This window comes from Chiloscyllium punctatum, chromosome 36 (assembly GCF_047496795.1).
Source record: "Chiloscyllium punctatum isolate Juve2018m chromosome 36, sChiPun1.3, whole genome shotgun sequence".
Classification (NCBI taxonomy): domain Eukaryota; kingdom Metazoa; phylum Chordata; class Chondrichthyes; order Orectolobiformes; family Hemiscylliidae; genus Chiloscyllium; species Chiloscyllium punctatum.
In genome coordinates, this window is record NC_092774.1 from 71,344,834 (window position 1) to 71,359,648 (window position 14,815).

At 46.2% G+C, this 14,815-nt stretch overlaps 1 long non-coding RNA gene across 1 annotated transcript; it reads left to right on the forward strand.

Annotated features, from left to right (window-relative positions):
• On the forward strand, window positions 1–7,039 carry LOC140460694 (uncharacterized). The gene is made up of 2 exons (XR_011954291.1): window positions 1–381; window positions 5,095–7,039. It is a non-coding gene; the product is annotated as an uncharacterized lncRNA (long non-coding RNA).
• Window positions 7,040–14,815: the final 7,776 nt, after the last annotated feature.

The window sequence follows — 14,815 nt, forward strand, 5'->3', positions numbered from 1 at the left end:
TTTTCTCATCGACTCAGCGGGCGGTTTCTGACGGAGGGAGGGGGGCAGACAGGCATCGTTTACCTCAGAAAATACCTTTAAAACACATTTCAAATTAAAGACGGAACTTTTCAAACAAAAGTTGTGAAGAAAAGGAGACAGTCCCCGGTGGGGTTTATTGTTTATTTTTGTATAATTTCCGGGGCCCGGGAAGGGGGAGGTGACGGTTACCGGGTGAACGAGAAAACAAATTAAAAATGTCGGCGGTGGAGGAGAGAGAGCCGGCGCCCGCGGCTTCTTCGGCGGCGGCCGGAGCCCAGGAGCTCAACAACCCCCCGGAGCTGGAGGAAGGTCCGAGCTCCAAGAAGCGGGGGGTCCGGCTAGAGGCTGGATTTGCTCAAGGCTTGTATCTATTAACTTATTTAAATGGTACCTACTGTATGGGGCTATGGTTTACATTAAAACCGGAGGATCATGTCAGAGTGTTTGTTTATATTTAACAGTTGTAGTTGGTAAAATACACTCCCTGGAGGAGCACCTTCTATGATGCTGCATTTCTTGCCTTCTGCCCTTCCCCCATTTGTTATCTCACATTTATTTTACATTTTATTTGGTCAAATTTAATTTCATATTAATGAGTCTTGGTATTAACTGTGTGTTATTAATTTGTTTGTTGGATTATTGTAAGAAAAAATTAATGGTGTCATGTCATTTCTGCTGTCAGAGTTTGACATTGAATGTGCAGATGTGAATATCAGTAAGTTGTGAAAATAAATCAAGAACTTGTGGTTCTAACAAAAAAAGCAGTTCACTGATATTAATGGCATTGTCTTATTTAAGGATGACGACTTGAGTCTGACCAACAAACCGTTTCATGTAGTCATTCAATTTAATTAAAATTTTCTTTAACTTAATTAAAGAAAATAACTCTGGCAATCTAAGATTTGTACAATTTGTTTATAAGATTTATGTATACGTCCATTGCTCTCGATGTGGTCTCTGCCACATTGGGTAGACTGGACGCCAACTTGCAGAACATTTCAGGGAACAGCGCTGGGACGCCAAAACTCAACAACCCCACCGCCTTGTGGCTGAACGCTTTAACTCACCCTCCCAATCCGTCAAGGACATGCAAGTACTCTGCTGCCTCCCCCTTCAAGCTCCAGCTACCTGACACTTGTAGGAAGAACACCTCGTCTTCTGCCTTGGGACCCACTAACTACATAGGATCAATGTAGATTTCACCAGTATTTTTATTTCCCCTCCCACCCACCCCCACACCACACACCTTGTCCCAGATCCAGAGTTGAAAAATGTGGTGCTGAAAAAATGCCTGGAGGCCATACTTCTAGGAATTCCCTGGCTGTTCTCTGGCATGGCACTCATCCACAGATTCTATCAACAAACACATTGACCTGGACCCAATATACCAGCCACTGCAGCGGACAGTTGGAACTGACCACCGGAAGCAGCAGAGACAAACCACTATAAATGCCAGAGGAAACAATATAGAAGCACTTCACAGGAGGCTCCCAAACACCGAGGATATCACCTAGACAGGGGATGAAACGTCTGCAACACAAATTCCCAGCTCGGCGAACAGAACCACAACAACGAGCACCTGAGCTACAAATCTTCTCACAAACTTTGAATTGAGCATAGGAGTTGGGACATCCTGTTGCAACTGTCACACATGTCACACAACACAAGGCATGGTCCTTCTCTGACTGACCATCCCTTTGAATATCAGGGGGAAGACACCCCTTTAATTGTAACATTCAGGGAAGATGCCTTACTTCAACAAAAATGTGCTGTGCTCACAGATGTTTGGACAGAGAAAGGGAGTTCCAGTCTGGGGTGAAGCTCAATCTTCATTCAGAGAGAGAGGAGCAGCAGTAGCTTCAGAAGCTCATGGTCCAACTTGTGCATTCAGACAATAGAGGGGTTCTTCTGGGCAAAATCTGGGAGTGAAGCAATGTCTCCCCCTTTCCATTCCTTATCCTGGGAGGGAGAGAGAAGGGTGGAAGCACTGTTCACTTGCAGCAACTGGAGGCAGAAGTATGAATCCAAGCAGGGAGCAGACTCTTCAAAAGTCAGCTTCAGTCGGCTTCTTCTGGAAAATTGTGTGCAATTCTGGTCTCCCTCCTATCGGAAGGATGTTGTGAAACTTGAAAGGATTCAGAAAAGATTCACAAGGCTGTTGCCCGGGTAGGAGGGTTGGAACCACAAGGAGAGGCTGAATAAGATGGGGCTATTTTCCCTAGAGCATCGCAGGCTGAGTGTGTGTTTTTTAAAGAGGCTTATAAAAACTTAGGTGTGGATGGGGTGAAGAGACAAGGTCTTTTCCCTGGGATAGGGGGAGTGCAGAACTAGAGGGTATAGGTTTAGGGCGAGAGGGGAAAAATTTAAAAGGGACCTTGCAGTCAACCTTTTCTTTGCAGAGGATGATTAGTCTATGGAATGAGCTGCCAGAGGAAGTGGTGGAGGCATCTGGATGGGTATATGAATAGGAAGGGTTTAGGGTGATATGGACCAAGTGATGGCAAATGGAACTAGACTAATTTTGGATATCTGGTCGACATGGACAAGTTAGATCGAAGGATCTGTTTCTGTGCTTTATGTCTCTGACTCTATGACTGGTGAAAAGCGTTGGCATTCGTCAAAACATTTATGCAACAGAAAATTATAAGAGGGTAAAGATAAGCCTCACGTCATTGATCCATGAATCCAGGTTGTATGGATGTATTTCCGGTAATAGAGTCAGTATAGCATGGAAGGAGTCCAAAAGATGGCTTCTTTTACAAAAAGTCACACTTAAAACTTAAATCTGAGTCTTCTGGAAATGTAAGACAACCGTGCGTTAATATAAGACAGATAAGTCTGGGGTGTATGTTACATATTTGATGGAATGTTTATGGCTGTAAAAGCCTGATTTGCAGTTGTTTCTGGGCTCATAATATTATAGAACATAGAACATAGAAGAATACAGCGCAGTACAGGCCCTTCGGCCCTCGATGTTGCGCCGATCAAAGCCCACCTAACCTACACTAACCCACTATCCTCCATATACCTATCCAATGCCCGTTTAAATGCCCATAAAGAGGGAGAGTCCACTACTGCTACTGGCAGGGCATTCCATGAACTTACGACTCGCTGAGTGAAGAACCTACCCCTAACATCAGTCCTATATCTACCCCCCCTTAATTTAAATCTATGCCCCCTTGTAATAGCTGACTCCATACGTGGAAAAAGGTTCTCACTGTCAACCCTATCTAACCCCCTAATCATCTTGTACACCTCTATCAAGTCACCCCTAAACCTTCTTTTCTCCAATGAAAACAACCCCAAGTGCCTCAGCCTTTCCTCATAGGATCTTCCTACCATACCAGGCAACATCCTGGTAAACTTCCTCTGCACCCGTTCCAGTGCCTCCACATCCTTCCTATAGTATGGCGACCAAAACTGCACACAATATTCCAGATGCGGCCGCACCAGAGTCTTATACAACTGCAGCATGACCTCAGGACTCTGGAACTCAATTCCTCTACCAATAAAAGCCAGTACGCCATATGCCTTCTTCACTGCACTATTTACCTGGGTGGCAACTTTCAGAGATCTGTGTACATGGACACCAAGATCCCTCTGCTCTTCCACACTACCAAGTATCCGACCATTAGCCCAGTACCCCATCTTTTTATTACTCTTACCAAAGTGAATCACCTCACACTTAGCTACATTGAACTCCATTTGCCACCTTTCTGCCCAGCTCCGCAGCTTCTCTATATCCCGCTGTAACCTGCCATATCCTTCCTCACTGTCTACAACTCCTCCGACTTTCGTATCATCCGCAAACTTGCTCACCCAACCTTCTAACCCTTCCTCCAGGTCATTTATAAAAATGACAAACAGCAATGGTCCCAAAACAGATCCTTGCGGAACACCGCTAGTGACGGCACTCCAAGATGAGCCTTTGCCATCAACTACTACCCTCTGTCTTCTTCCAGCCAGCCAATTCCTAATCCAAACCTCCAACTCCCCCTCAATGCCATATCTCTGTATTTTCTGCAGTAGCCTACCATGGGGGACCTTATCAAACGCCTTACTAAAATCCATATATACCACATCTACCGCTTTCCCCTCATCTACCTCCTTAGTCACCTTCTCAAAGAATTCAATAAGGTTTGTGAGGCACGACCTGCCCTTCACAAAACCATGCTGACTATCCTTGATCACATCATTCTTATCCAGATGTGCATAAATCCTATCCCTTACAATTCTCTCTAAGACTTTGCCCACAACAGAAGTGAGACTCACTGGCCTATAGTTACTAGGATTATCCCTACTCCCCTTCTTGAACAAGGGAACCACGTTTGCTAGCCTCCAGTCCTCTGGCACTACTCCTGTAGACAAAGAGGACACAAAAATCAAGGCCAATGGCTCTGCAATCTCCTCCCTTGCTTCCCAGAGAATCCTAGGATAAATGCCATCAGGCCCAGGGGACTTATCTATTTTCACCCTTTCCAGAATTTCCAACACCTCTTCCCTACATATCTCAAAGCCATCCATTCTACTTATTCGTGCCTCAGTATTCATATCGACAACAATGTCCTGTTCCTGAGTGAATACTGACGAAAAGTATTCATTCAGTGCCTCCCCAATCTCTTCAGCCTCCACACGCAAGTTCCCATTACTATCCTTGATTGGACCTATTCCTTCCCTAGTCATTCTTTTATTCCTAACATACCTATAGAAAGCCTTAGGGTTTTCCCTAATCCTACCAACTAAGGACCTTTCATGTCCCCTCCTTGCTGCTCTTAGCTCTCTCTTCAGGTCCTTCCGGGCTACCTTATAACTCTCAATATTGTACTGCAGAATATTGTTTCTCTTCAGTAAGAACATCAATACCACACAGTAGATGTTCATTCAGCAACTTGAGTGAACTCTTCATGGAGTATGCAATCTACCACATTACTCTGCTGTATACATTTACGTATAGATCAGCACAAAGATCTTGGGTATTAAGAGAGGAAAGAATGATCCACAGAAATTAGAATTGTGTGTTCTGATTTTCTATTGTGGACTGACAGCGATGACCTTTGCAATCTCTTTCCACAGGAATATTACAAGAGAAGAATTTGGAGGCAGAAATCTCAGACCAAACATCACATCGAAGTCGGACAGTCGATTGATTCACCAGGACTTGGATATTGATGGCCTTGAAAACAAAGGGGAGAAGGTCTGTCTACTTAGTTAGGTTTTAAATGTCGGTGTGACTGGAAACTCAGAGTCTCACATACCCACACACCAGAGTAGTGACTGGAACATGCTTTACAGACTGAATGAGAGTCCTGCAATTATCAGAGGGTTCACCAGTGACACCACACCCATGCTGTAAGAGTGAGCGAGTTTCAACTGATTGTTGAACCTGGAGAAATACAAGGAAAATGCAGGGAGTGTAGGAACGATTTCCTTTCCCCGCCTGCCCAATATTCAACAGCATTTATACACCGGGCAGCGGCCATTCACCTGCATTCAGCACGGGAAAGGCTTCACTCAGTCGCATCACCTCTTAGTCCACACCAGGGAGAAACTGCTCATCTGCCCTGTATGCTGAAGCAGATGAAGGACATTTTTTATCCTGAATGGAGCATTCTGAAGGTATACCTGAAATAGATACATTTGTCTCTGTCCCATTGAGTCTCCAGGGCCAGGGCCAGGCCAAGCTGCTCAATTGGTCTGTGTTTATTCTCCACCTGAGCCTCCATCCACCCCTCGTCATTGCCCCCCATCTCCCCTCCATCAGCATAAAGGTATCCCCCACTTTTCCAAAGTTCACTTTACACTACTTCACTTTTACAAAAGACCTACATTAATACCTGCTCTCACAAACCGAAAGAAATCTGAAGAGGATTGTCGTTTTTACAAAGAAAGACATAATATAAATTAATTCATGGTGATTGCTTCTTTGATTTAGGCCATTCGGCTTATGAAAGGAACTCTCTACTTTCAAATAGTGGGGGAAAGCTGTATCAATACAATACAGCACAGTCTCAGACCCTTCTCACTTGGTTTAGGCACACACACACCCTCAATTAGCCTGTGCTAATTATTAATCCTTACTTAGATCTGCTATTTATTGCCCACGTGTGGTTTCTGTTCCTCTGTTCACCTCCCGTTCATGTGTCTATCAAGATACACCTTAAACGTTGTTAAGGTGCCTGCTTCCACTACCTCCACTGACAGTGCGTTCCAGGAACCCCCACCACCCCTCTGTGTGATTCCCCATCCCCACCACTTCTCCCCCAAACAGTCCCCCTCTCACCTTGAACCTGTGCCCTCTTAGTTGACCTTTCCACTTTGGAGGGGGAAAAAACGCCTCTGACTATCACAGAATCCCTCCAGTGTGGAAACAGACCATTCAGCCCAAAAAGTCAACACCAGCCCTCTAAAGATTAACACACGGAGACCCGTTCCCTTACCCCTATTATCTACATTTACTCCTGACTAATGCACCGAACTTACACATCCCTGAACATTGGGGCAATTTACACACAGACAATCGAACTTAACCTGCCTCTCACTGGACACTATGGGTAATTTAGCATCACTAATCCACCCTAACCGAAACATGTTTGGATTGTAGGAGGAAGCCGGAGCAACCAGAGGAAGCCCACGCAGACACGGGAGGTGGGGTGCAGGGATAATGTGCCAACTCCACACAGCTAGTTGCCTGACACTAAAATCGAACGCAGGTCCCTGGCACTGTGAGGTGTCAGTGCGAACCGCTGAGCTACCCTGCCACCCCTGTCCAGCCAATCTGTGTCTCTCATCATTTTGTCGAGATCTCTTCTCAGCCTCTGTTTTTCCAAAGAAAACAATCCAGGTTTATGCCTCCTCTGCTCGTAACGAGAGCCCTCCAGACTAGGCAACGTCCTGGTGCACCTTGTCTGTATCCTCAGCCAGAGTACCCACATACTTCCAGTAGCACAGTGACCAGAACTGCACACAATATTCCGAATGTGGCCAGAATAAACAGCTGTAATGTAACTCTTACACTCAAGGAAGCGTGCTGTGTACCTTCTTGACCACCGTGCCCACCTGCATTACCACTTCCACGGATCTATACGCCCAGACCCCTCTGTATGCCAGTGCTCCTATGTGTTCTGCCATTAATCATACAATTCTTATATTCCCTTCATCTCTATCGAGCTTCACCTTAACTGTCTTTCTCTCTTCATCTCTTTTTCCCCCTCCTCACCCCTCCACACATCAGCATATCATAAGACCAGAGGAGCAGAAATTCGGCCATTCAGCCCATTGAGTCTGCTTCGCCATTCAATCATGGCTGATACGTTTCTCAACCCCATTCTCCCCGTAATCCTTGATCCCCTTGATACTCGAGACCCTATCTCAGTCTTAAATATACTCAGTAACTCTGCCTCCGCAGCCTTCTGTGGCGGTGAATTCCATAGATTCACCATACTCTGGATGAAGAAGTTTCTCTCCGCTCTGTTCTAAAGGGTCTTCCCTTGACAGGAAAGCTGAGCCCTCAGGTTCTGGTCTGTCCTACCAATGGAAACATCTTCACAACATCCACACCGTTCATTATTCTGTAGGTTTCAATTAGAACCCCCCCCCGCCCCCCGCCTTCCTTATGAACTCCATGAAGTATAAACCTTGAGTCCTCTAATGTTCTTCATATGTTAAATTTTTCATTCCTTGACCATTCTTGTGAACCACCTCTGAACATGTTCCAGGGCCAGTACATCCTTCCAGAGATATGGGGCCCAAATCTACATGCAGTACTCCAATTGTGGCCTGACCAGAGCCTTACACAGCCTCAGAAGTACATCCCTGCTTTTATATTCAAGTCTGATCAAAATAAATGCCTTCATTGCATTTGTCTTCCTAACCACTGACTCAATCTGCAAGTTTACCTTGACAGAATCCTGGAGTAGAACTCCATAGTCATTTGCACATCAGATTTCTGAATTTTCTCCCCATAATCCTTCTGTTCCAGAGTAGCAGCCGAGATTTCCAGACACTTCGATTGTTTTCAGGGATACCAAAAGATCTTGGGAATTGCCACTATCTCAGGAGCAGGCAGAGGGGAATGTGGGGTGGTCCTATAAACTGCAGAACTTTCCAAATTCCGAGTCAGCAGGAACTCTTTCTGGACTAAGAAACAAAAGAGCCACTGAGAAACTGCTACATCAGAAGACCTCAGAGGCAGAAATTAGACCAGTCAGCTCATTGAGTCTGCTCCACCATTCAATCATTCTTAAGTATCAAGGGTTACGGCGAGAATTGGGTTGAGAAACGTATCAGCCATGATTGAATAGTGGAGCAGACGGAATGGCTTAATTTCTGCTAGTTAACCATCCTTGGGAAGGAGGACGCAAAACAACAAGCTGTTTCCTGGGACAGATGAGCTAAGTGTTTAATAACCTCATGACAAAAGAACAATTCAGTTTGTCTGTGGAAGGAAGGCCCTGACTTAAAGGGGTTTTTTGCAGGAAAGGCTGTATCAAACAAACCACAAAACCTCGAGGATAAGAAGGTAAGCTACAGACCGGAGATCTCCGGAAGTGTGGGGAGGTGGTGTTAGAATCGAAAGAAGCATCACATCACAGATTTGAAAGCGAGGAATCTCCACCAGAATTCAACTCCAGAATGATGTAGCAGCAGTACTTGGAAGAAGACTGCTGCATTGAATCCCTGACACTTCCAGAAACATAAACTGTTGGTGGAAACTCAGTTAAATTCTGCCATCAATTGGGAGATAACCAAGTTGTGAGTGAGGTTGAACGTGGTTTCTTGAGGAGTATTATTTTTGGTTGCTGCATAGAATACAATGTAAATCATTGTTTCAGCAGTTAATTGTGTGCAGTTTCTGAGTTCAGAGCCAAATTAAGGCGATTCACCCACAATCACAGTGAGAGGCTGGGATTCATGTTGACTCCATTGCATTCAGCAGTACATCACGTCAATACTCTTATAAAACGAAGGCTGACAGCACCACCTTTCTCAAACAGAAACACCCAAAGGATCATGTCGCCCAATAATCTGTAAAATTAGCATGAAAAGTGGTGTAACCTGCTCTCGTGATAAGAATAAATCCCCAACACTTTAAAATCAACAATCAGCAATTTATTTATCCAACTCTCATGGTGAACAAATGAACAAAACTATTAACAAACTGGATACAGGCCAGGAGCAGATGGGTGGCACTAGTTTAGTTGGGGATCATGGACTGGTTGGTCTGAAGGGTCTGTTTCCAGGCTGCATGACTCCATAGCACGGAATGAATGGGGATCCATCCCAAAGATGATAAAGGTTTCAAGCACCACCTGAGGCAAATGTGTGGAATCAATCCAGATAACGGAGGGCAGTGGGGCACTGTGAGGGTCAGTAGATCAGTCAGCCAGCCAGTTCTCTCCAGGAGACTTGTCTCAAGAAAGGAAGTGGTTTCCTGTCCCATCAGCCAGATTATCCAGTTTGGATTAGGTCCTATATTTCCAATAAAATATGTAGACAGGGCAGTGTCTATAACAAAAATGTTATTAAACTTGGAAGAGTGCTGAAGACATACACATGGATGTTGCCAGGACTCAAGGGTCTGTGTAAAAGGGAGGGATTGGACAAGCTAAGTTATTTTTATTTAGAGCATTAGAGACTGAGAAAGGCCCTTAGAGAAGTGAAGAGATCGTGAGAGGGTGAATGCACTCAGACTTTTACTCCAGGGTTGGGGAAGTGAGAGCTAAAGGGCATCAGTTTAAGGTTAGAGGAAAAAGAATAAAAGGGAATGTGAGGGGCAACTTTTTTTATTATGCAGACGGTGGTACACATATGGAATGAAATGCCAGCGGAAGTGGTTGAGGTGGGTACATGAACAACATTTAAAAGGCATTTGGACAAATATGTGGATAGGAAAGGTATGGAAGGAAATGGGCCAAGTGCAGGGAAATGGGCTTAGTGTTAATGGACAGTTTGGTCAGCATGGACCATGTCGGGCCAAAGGGCCTGTCTCCTGCTGTAGGACTCTATGATTCGCGTCTCTTTGTTGGTCCAACAGTTTTGAGTTTCCAAATGAACATCTCACTAAATCAGGCCGAATAAAATCCAATCTCATTCGTCAACTCTGATGCAGAGGTGCTGGTGTTGAATTGGGGTGGATAAGGTCAGAAGTCACACGGCACCAGATGAAGTGATGAAGGAGCAGCACTCATGAAAGAGCAATGCTCCTAAAGCTTGTGATTTCAAATAAACTTGTTGCACTGTAACATGGTGTCATGTGACTTCCAACTTTTTCAGCCCTGGGTTTGTCTCAAACTTGATGGGATACTTTGTCCAACTCGGCATATTTTATCAGTATCGTTTGGAGGAAATCTTTTTTTTAAGATTAGATTCCCGACAGTATGGAAACAGATCCTTTGGCCCAACAAGTTCAAACTGGCCCTCGCAGAGTAACCCAGCCAGACCCATTCCCCTATCCCTATTCTTCTACATTTACCCCAACTAATGCACCACACCTACACATCCCTGAGCACTATGGGACAATTTAGATGGGCCAATCCATCCATCCTAACCTGCACATCTTTAGACCGGGGAAGGAAACCGGAGCACTCAGAGGTAACCCATACAGACGTGGGGGGGGGGGCATCGTGAAAGCTACACACAGACTGTCATCCCGAGGGTGGAATTGAACCCAGGTCAGCATCGTGAGGCAGTGGTACTAACTACTGAGTCACAATGCCACCCCTGAGCCACATAGATGGGCTTGGCGGGGCGGGGGTGGGGGTGGGATTGTGAGTCCAGCACAAAACAAAAAAAAAGCCCACTACTCTCACTGTCAGAATTGGCAGGAGGTTCAGCCCTGGGGGTGACCCACTGCAGCGTCACTGGTGGAATCTGATTGTTGGATGCACTGGTGCCCCCGCTGGTGCCTCCGCAAGTTGCAGGATAATGTGAACCTCTGCCCACAATCAGGGCAGGCAAACGGCCTCTCCCCGGTGTGGACCCATTGGTGGGCCAGCAGTTTGGAGGAGTGGGTGAACCCCTTCCCACACTCGGGGAAGCTGAATGGCCTTTCCCTGCTGTGGACCCGCCGGTGGGACAACAGGTCAGAGGAATTGCTGAAGGCCTTACCACACTCAGGGCAGGTGAATGGCCTCTCCCCCGTGTGGATTCGCCAGTGTCTAAGCAGGTCGGAGGAATTGCTAAAGGACTTCCCGCACTCTGGGCAGCTGAAGGGCCACTCCCCAGTGTGGACCCGCCGGTGCCTCAGCAGGTTGGAGGAGTCGCTGAAGGCCTTCCCGCATTCGGGGCAGCTGAATGGCCTCTCCCCCGTGTGGACTCGCCGGTGCTTCAGCAGGTCGGAGGAATTGCTGAAGGCTTTCCCGCACTCGTGGCAACTGAAGATCCTCTCCCCTGTGTGGAATTGCTGGTGGGTCTGGAGGTTGTCCACCCAAGTGAACCCTTTCCCACACACTGAGCAGTAAAACGTCCTCTCACCAGTGTGTATATGCTGGTGGGCCAGCAGGACACCAGAGCAGGTAAAGCCCTTCGCCCGCTCGGGGCAGGAGAACGGCCTCTTCCCAGTGTGATTGCACTGATGAGCCGCCAGGACAGATGGGACACGGAAGCCCTTCCCACAGTCGCCACACTTCCATGGTTTCTCAACAGGTTGTGTTTCCTCGGGTTTCTCCATGGCCGAAGCTTCAGCTGCACACACATGTGTACAACCCCGCCATGAATTCTTCTTTCCAGGCAGTAGAGTTGTTTCAGGCTCCACACTCAGTGCGCTGCAACAGTAGGGTCTTTCAACCAGTGCCCCCGGACTCAAAGAGGAACCAAAAAGAAAGCTTTGCTCCTTCTCACAGAATCATAGTTGAAAATTGTTGTGGTCCTGATGGACTGAGTAACTGTCAGACACTGACGTGAAAGGGAGGACTGGAGATGCTGGAGAGTCAGTCAAAAACTGCATCGCTGGAAAAGTGCAGCACAGCAAGCAGCATCAGAGAAGCAGGAGAATCAACATTTTGGACATAAGCCCTTTATCTGTTGACTTTGAAACTTCTGTCTTCAGATAGTCTGTAAGAAAAGATTGCAAAAGTCATCACTGCCAGTCTGGTTAAGAATGAGATATCAAGGCATTGACACTGACACCAGAGAGAAACTGCACAGATGTGGCAAATGTTTGTGGCAAGCCAGAGTGATAGAGATATTAGGCACAGAAACAGACCCTTTAGTCTAATTCATCCGTGCCAACTAGATAACTTAACCTAATCTCGGCCGATTTGCCAGTATTTGGCCCATATCGTCTAAACCCTTCCTAATCGTATACCCATCCAGATGCCTTTTAATGTCATAATTGTACCAGCACCCACCACTTCCTCTGACAGCTCTTTCCTTAATCACGCCACTTTCTGCAAGAAAGACTTATCCCTTAGGTTCCTTTGTTAAGTTCTTTTGTTTGAGCTTCTGACACTGCAATACGCCAACTTCTGTGAACAACCAAACTTTATTAAGTACAGTACAAGCTGTGGAGAAACTCTTAATACTCTTCGCATTGCTGGTACACAACAGTACCAAACAAAAACCCCTTAAACAAAGTAAAACTGAAACAGAGGCTTACAGTTGAAGTTAGAAGGGCAGAAGGAGACAGTATTAGCAGCCTTTCTCCACATAGACCACTGCTTAACTCACCCAAACGAGACTTCAGCTTTCAGGACTGACCACTCCCCTTTCATTGTACAGGTCACTTCTAAAACAAAAACTTGGGCCTCAAGTCTCATCTGTTCACATATAACCAAAAATGCCTCCCAATACCGTTTTTCATCTCTGTGCTAAACCAGTCGCTTCAGAGCCCGGGCCTTTTTACCACCCCTCTGATAAAAAAAACTAAGGACACAGCATCCTTGAGAAGGACCAGCTTTTAGTAAAAGGACCAGCTTTGTGACAGAGGGATATCGGCCAAACACTGGCAGGTGGGATTAGATTAGTTTGAGAACATAGCATGGAGTAGTTGGACTGAAGAGACTGTTTCTGTGTTGTTTGACTCGGTAACTGTTCTGCAATGGTCTGAAAACCATTTTCTTGCCTTCCCCCATAAACATCCACTTCTTTGTTGTTCCAAACTCAGATGAACTCAGCCTTGAATATATTCAATGATCCCATAACTGCAGGAAGACATCCCCACTTCTGGACTCAATTCCTCTTGCTAATATAACACCTGCTTTGCTCATTGCTTGCTGCTCCTACCTATCTGACAACTGGCATTGACTGGTATGGAAGGATGCTGAGGCCCCTTTATACACATTCCTGATGAAGGGCTCGTGCCTGTAACGCTGACTCTCCGGCTCCTCGGATGCTGCTCATCTGCTGTGCTTTTCGAGCACCACACTTTTTGACTCTGATCTCCAACATTTGCAGTCCTCACTTTCTCCACATCCCAATATATCACCATTTAAACAATGCATCTCCTTTCTGTTGTTTACCCCCCAACAGGGAATGCTATCACTTCACATCGTGGTACTGCATTTTCCATGAGTTTGCCAACTGAGACACAGACCTGCTCCAACTTTTCCAGAATCTGTCCCCTCCATAAATTGTGACTGAGAGAGAGATAGACACAATAGGGGTGTCTCTGATTAGCAGGAGGACCACCCTCCTTCCGGTCTTCCAGGGCTTCCTATTGGCCCAACAAAAGAAGATCACGCGCAATTTCCGCGGACAACCAGGAGCACGCGCAGGTTTTGCTGACACCGGCGAACATGCGCAGTGTGTATTGTCACCGAAGAGCATGCGCAAGACGCTCTGTGAAGTTGCTGGTGTTACTGACAGGTTTTGTGCCCAAATGACAATCGGAGACAAAAAAGGCTGGAGCCACATTTTATATTTATCCTGCGACTCGACATTTTATTCCTTTTGCATTTTATTTGACTACTCTTCTTTTCCTCAGGGTAGGGGACTCCCAAACTGGAGGGCATAGGTTGAGGATGAGAGGGGAAAGATTTAAAAGGGACCTAAGGAGTAGAAAAAAAGTGTGAAAGTTAATTCCCCTCAAGAAGTGCCCTCTCCAAACCTGCACATCTTTGGATTGTGGGAAGAAACCGGAGCATCCAAAGGAATCCCACGCAGAGAAGGTGCAAACTCCACTCAGACAGTTACCAGAGACTGAGATCAAACCCGGGTCCCTAGCGCTATAAGGCAGCAGTGCCAGCCACTGAGCCTGTTCAGAAAAAGCATCAATTGATTTATATTAGGGTGAGAGGGGAAAGGATTAAAAGGGACCTAAAGGGCAACTATTTCACGCAGCGGGTGCTGCGTGGATTGAATGAGCTCCCAGAAGAAGTGGTGGAGGCTGGTACAATTACAATATTCAAAAGGCATCTGGATTGGTATATGAACAGGAAGGTTTGGAGGGATATGGGCCAAGAGCTGGCAAATGGGCCGAGATTAATTTAGGATATCCGATTGGCACACCGACCTTCCACACGGCATCCCACCCAGACTCATCCACTTACTCTGCAGTCCTGCAGTTCCCCATGGCTAACCCACTTTTAACCTGCACATCCCTGGAATCTTTAGCACAGCCGATCCATCTGAAACTGCAGATCCTTTGACTGTGGGAGGAAACCGGAGCACCCAGAGGTAACCCATGCTTACAGAAGAGGGAGAACATGCCAAAGTTCTCACAGTCACGCGAAGGTCGAATCAAATCGCTTCTAACAATTCTCCCACACCTGCAAAACCCTGAGCACTTTGGGTAATTTAGCAGGGCCAATCCACCCTAACCTGGGCAAAGATAAAAATCACATGATGCCAGTCCAAC